At 47.7% G+C, this 5,995-nt stretch overlaps 1 pseudogene; it reads right to left on the bottom strand.

Moving 5' to 3' along the window:
- Positions 1-1,211: 1,211 nt before the first annotated feature.
- LOC102421519 lies at positions 1,212-5,607 on the bottom strand (annotated as a pseudogene).
- Positions 5,608-5,995: the final 388 nt, after the last annotated feature.

Raw genomic sequence — 5,995 nt, 5'->3', positions numbered from 1 at the left:
TAGCGGGCAGTGTCACTGGCGATGGGCTTCCCGAAGCATCAGCGAGTTGAAGGGCTGCATCAAAGGGTCCATCAGGGTCACGCTTGATGGTGGTGTCGGCGTCTGGGGAGGAGTCAGCTGTGCCCTCTGGGTTGGCAGATATGGATGATACTGGGGAGGAGGAGGAGGAGGAGGAGGCGGAGATGGAGGGTAGTAGAGAGAAAAGGAAGAGAAAGCAAAAGAACTACAAGGCATGGAAGTGTTTAGAAAAAAGAGGGAGAAGAAAGGGAACAAGGTAGCATCCTGACACAGCCCTTTCCTTCAGCTGCCCCTTTCCCTGTGGTCCAAGGTAGAAATGAGAAACAAGTCCTGTTGCAGTGAGACGGCAGCTGCTGTCAGCCAGTCTCTGTCTTTACCTGGGTCCCGATCTGAGCTGGGTGTGGGAAGCGAAGCAGCCATGGGGGCAGGAGACCTCCCTCAGAAGGGGTGAAGGTTCAGGCCTCTGAAAAGTTGGGGGGGGTTGAGGGTCTGTGCCCCACTTCTGTTGACCCCCAAGTTGTCTCCTGATGGCCCCTCTGCGACTGTGCCTGTCTTAGGTTGTTCCTTCCCTGAGGAATCTTACCCGACTCTGGCTAACCAGCCATCCTCCGGGTCCAAGCAGGGTGATGTGAGGTGTGCGAATGAGGGAGAGGCAGTGCCCCCCTGCAAGAGGTTCAGTTCTGTCTCCTTGGTAGCCTATGCCCCTGTGGCCTCCATGCCCAGCACCTGCCTTGGGCTCCCCTCGCCTGCTGGCAGATCCCCGGCTCTGGTCACATATCTTGGGGAACCCAGGTTTCCTCTCCAGGGAGGGCCCAGCTCACACCATTGGGCAGGAGACAGATCCATGGCACCAGCCACCACGAGGCCTCAATCTCAGCATGAACAGAAAGCCCAGGCAACAACTGTGGGCAAATGGACTGTGAGAAGAGGGTCCCTCTTGACACAAGGGCAAGAGGGGCCAATACAGGACAAGGGAGGAATGGCCTGTCGGCATGTAGTCCCGGGACAGATGTGTTTAAGTGGCACCTGGTAGACTGCTGGGGTCCAGCCCCAGCAGGTCCAGGGGTTCCCCAAGGTGTGGACGGAGTCGGCGAAGAAGGAATGACACGGAGACAGCGCTCAGGTGATCATCATAGCCAGGTTCTCTTTTTTTTTCTTTTCAAAATACAAAAAGTAACTTTACTTTGACTTTATAGATGAAATGTCCTCCCTAAGAAAGGCTAGCATTGGCTATTTAGTCTCTGGGGCAGATGTGGCATCTTGCTGGGTGCCAGCCTCTGTGGGCACAGCCTCGGGGCCAGCCGCAGCAGCAGTGACTTCAGAGACAGCGGAGGTGGCGTCTGGACTGGAACCGGTCCCTGCCCAACCAGGGGTGGCCTCCGTCTCACCGGGGGTGGCCTCAGTCTGAGAGGCCAACAGTTCGTGACTGACGCTGGCATCTGTTAGACAGGGGATGTCAGCCTGAGTAGGCATGCCCTCTTCTTCTGTTTCCTGACTTTGAACTTCCTCAGTTTCTTCTACCATAGCAGGTGGTAACTGCAATAAAGTCTGATGATAGTGATGGGTGGTCTGTATCAGGTGCATGTACATGTTGTACACAAAGTTTGCCATTTGGGGCATATTCTTTATTACCTGTACTTCATGAGATGGCCCCTCTCCATTCTTTCTACAGGTTGGGAAAGGTTCTGTTGGAATTATATGCAAATGAAGTGGGCGGGCTGTGAGCTGGCTGAAAGCTGGAGTGAGTTCGAAACAGTTTTGTAAGAGGGATGCTCTGGCGAAGATATAAAGTCCAAGTCTGGCTCGAGACATGGCCACCACTAAGCGACGAACATCCCTCAGATGGCCCACTGCCCTGGTTCGTACGAGAGAAAGAAGAATATAATCATTCTGTTGACCTTGAAATCTGTCAACAGTTGTCACCTTATTTGGTCTTCCAATCAATGGATTGCTCCCACATCGTCTATTGATAATGTCACGAATAAGATGCTTTTGCCCATTATAAGTTGTTAGAATACTGATCTTGTCAGCAGGGTAGCCAAGTAAACACATGTACATAAAGAGTGCCACTACATATTCTGCCTCTCCAAGATTCTGATAAAAGTAAGGATTAGGCTCAGACTCTCCCACTCCCTGAAAATCTTCAACATTGATGAGCTGGAAGTCATACAGCAAGCCAGCATTTGCTGTGCTAAACTCCGGCAAGAGCTGCACATGGGGTAAGTTGCCTAGTTTCTTGTATCGCCAGTTGTACAGGTTGCACAAGCTTGCCCTGGCTCTCCCTTGGGCATCGAGGTCCACAGTAGGAACTCCAATCCGGACGAAGCGAGTGAAGAGAGACTGCTCCATGTTGGAATACTTCTGAAAGGCCATGTTCTTAATGACCGGAGGTAACTGGTGATGATCACCAATCAAAATCCATCGTTTCAGTCGGCTAAAACCATCCTGAGGATTCTGTAGAAGAAGAGGTATAAACGTTTCTATCTCCAGGATCTGAGCAGCCTCCTCCATTAAAATGTTGTCATACTTGAAACCTAACTTGACTAAATCATGTCGTTTTAAGGCCGCATGAGTACAGGTCATGGCAATGATTTTGGCTTCTTTCATCAAAAGGTATTTAGATCTGTCCAGTCCACTTCGAAGCAGTTCAGAGGCCCTGAATTCCTCAAGCTGAGTAAAGATTTTCTTAATATGCCTGAAACATCCTTCAGCAATTTCCATGTCTTCTTCATAAGACCGACCTTTAAAAATGGGTTGAGGAGCATTTGCAAAGTATTCATGAAAAGGGAAGAAAGTGGAGACTTCCGTGACATCTGGCGATGTGTTACCTTCATTTTTCACTTTGCTGATATATTCTTCCCAGCGAGACATTACCTGATATAAGAAGAAACAGCCTGCTGTTTCACAAGTATATGAAGCATCCCCTGGAACCCCTAGGCTTTTTTGCAATCGTTTGACTTCTAAAAGTTCTATTCTTCGAGCCAGGACATAATTAACTCTTCCGTACCTGCTGAAATCTTTCTCTGTCTCCAGCTCTTCTTCTCCATGACCAAGACGCAGGAGGTGGCGCTCGTCAATGTCTAAAGCCATGATTTTCTCAAACAACTGGTTCAGGGCCTGATTGGAATGAGTAACAATCAGAGTTCTCTGCTCTGGGAAATTGTGGTATATATTGGATATGATCTGAACCGCCACATCTGTTTTTCCTGTACCCGGTGGGCCCACAACCATAGTTAGCCCAGGCTGCATTCCAGCACGGATGGCCTCTATCTGTGTATGAGTGAACTGAATTGTATTACGCTTGGGTTGGTTGTAAGGGTAAGGACCCCGATTAGGAATAACATGAGGTTCAACAATTAAGGTCTTGGCCTCTTCAGTGTCTTCATCTTCCCCATCCATGTCTTTCCTTTTCTTCCCTTTTCCGCTTCTTACTGGAAAAGTTATCCTGAAAGGGGGTATCTGTAGAGCTGGGTCATCCACAGTTACTTTAACATTATGCCCAGGGAAGCTGGTTTTCAAATGCTCAATGGAGAGAAATGTGTCGTTGAAATCGAGGGTGGCGATCTGATCGGGCATTTTTGAATAATGTGCACTGCTTGGATCCCCGTAACCTAAAATGATGTCATGCAGCCAGGCAGGTACCATGCAGTCAGTGTTCATCAGGTTCCGAATAGTCTCCAGCACAGCCTTAAAGTTATTTTCTTTTGGTTTTCTCCTCATTATTATATTGAAAGTTTCATACACATCTTCTGCTCCATTTTGTATAGTATTGGTCATATCTTGTTGATACTGGTTTGGATCCAAAAACACTCTAAATGTCCTTGACTCTCCTCTAAGATTGGGTCTGGGTTCGGGTCCGTCTTCGATGACACGTCCTTTATCATCCAGCATGCCCTGGATTTCACAGCCTCGGACATAAACCAGGCCAACCTGCTCAATAAAAGGTCTCCTCTGGTCAAACTTGGTACCATACGGTTTTGTGGGACGCACAGTAATTAAAAAGTATATATCATGCTTACGAAGGCCTTCCCATTCATCTTTGATGTGATCTCTGACATTGAGATTGATGGTGACATCTGCATGAACTCTGGTTGGCCAGTTTTCGCCTATGTTGGGTTTGGCAACCTCAACCACAGTGAAAGCCACAATGGGTTGAGCCATTCGCGCCCAGCCACCAAATACTACACCGCCATATTCAGACTGCCAAGGCTTCATTCTGCTGACAGTGTCTTCGATGTCCTGCCTAATTTCATAAGTTGATTCTAAGTGGAAGAGATTAAAGTTCCTTAGGAGGTAATCATGAAGAGTCAAAAACTGCAAATTTAGCTTGGGAAGAGCAAGACAACCTTCCCCTGAGTAGCACTCGGTTGGGACAATATTTTCATCCCACGTGATTTTCTCAGTTGGATACAAAGGCATCTGGTTCAACTGCTGAATCTGAGAAATTCGACGTTCATGACGAGACACCAGCAATTCTAGAAGAAATTCTTTATCAAAAGTTGTGTCTTCGGTTTTAGGAAGAGTTGGTAACAAGCAGAGGTACGATGCCACCTGGTGGAGTGTATTTGCACTAAGAGGTCCAAAGAACTTGACCAAGGATCCCCGAGTATCTACTTCTGCCACATTTGAGAGGGCAAAACCATGGAGTTCAGGGAAATGTGCAAAAGCAGCTCTCTGTAGAGAAGTGATTCTATCATAGTGAATGGTAGTCATCTCGTTCTCTGTCAGAGCATTTCCAGTCTGGTCATTGATCTCGAAACCAGTGTAGAACTTAAGCATGTCCAAAAGCTGGGAAAAAAGATGGCCATCCTCTTCCCTATGAACAAGGTTGGAAAGGTAGCAGTGAACCAAAAGGTGGGAGTCGTCCAGGATGGTATTAAACCAGCGCCTTGTGGGGAGTAGGGCCTCTAGATCAATCATAAGTTCAATGAATCTTTCACAGTAATGAACTTTGTCCATAGTGACAGGTTCAGAAAGTGGGACTGACTTCAGCACGGAGATAAACTTCTGGATGAGCTGTGAGAGAAATCTTCTTTCCTGATAGGCTTGTTCTCTTGCTTCTGGATCCATCTTTTCATCGTTCTTTTTAATCAAGTTCCAGAATTTTCTTAGCTTAGGTGTCTTTTTAAATTCTAATTCCAAGCGTGCAGGCTGTAAGCCCATCCACATTGGGAGGGAGATAAGCTGCTGTACTTGACTTCGTATCAAGTCTACTTCCAAACTATTGAAGCAGTGATCAAGAAAAAGCAATAAGACTGTCTGTTCATGGAGTGAAAACTCACCATCAGTTCCAGCCAATGCTGCTTTCAAGATGCACTTGAAAAAGAATGGGAAGTGGTCTGGCTTCTTCTTGAAAGTCTCCCATGCAGGGACATTTTCTCTGAACTTCTCATTCACCATACAACAGATGAACATTAAATAGGCCTTGCTGGACACGTCCGGAGAATAATTCATCCACAGGTAATTTTCAGGGTACTGGCTAAATTCCAAGAGCATTATCTTTCTGATGGCAAACCTTGAATTGACAATCTCTTTTTTCAGATATATCTTCGATGACCTAAGTTGCAAGTTCAATCCCCAGTTGGGCATGTATGGAAGGAAACAGATAGTTTCCCTTTCACATTGATGGTTCTCTCTCGCGCCCTTCCTTGATATCAAAAGGTGATTTTTTTCTTGATATGGGGAGACCAGTATTTACATGCCAACTGGGTCACGAACTCCACGTTGATCTGGGAACCGTAGGGGCCACGACGTTCTTGGGCTGAGCTGGAGCCGCAATGGCAGCACTCGCCCTCCGCTGCAGTGGGGAAGAAAGGCCCGCTCCGAGCAACCCTCAGCCTGATGCACTTCCCCAGGGAGTGGCTGCAGCTGCCTATCCACGCAGGGCAAGGACCTCCGGCCCGGAAAGCCTCAGCCTTCACAGTCCCGTGGGGAACGTGTCCCTAGCCAGGTTCTCCAGCCAGGATCTCCAGCCAGG

Source organism: Myotis lucifugus, unplaced genomic scaffold (assembly GCF_000147115.1).
Source record: "Myotis lucifugus unplaced genomic scaffold, Myoluc2.0 scaffold_442, whole genome shotgun sequence".
Classification (NCBI taxonomy): Eukaryota; Metazoa; Chordata; class Mammalia; order Chiroptera; family Vespertilionidae; genus Myotis; species Myotis lucifugus.
This window is presented reverse-complemented; position numbering and strand designations above follow the sequence as displayed.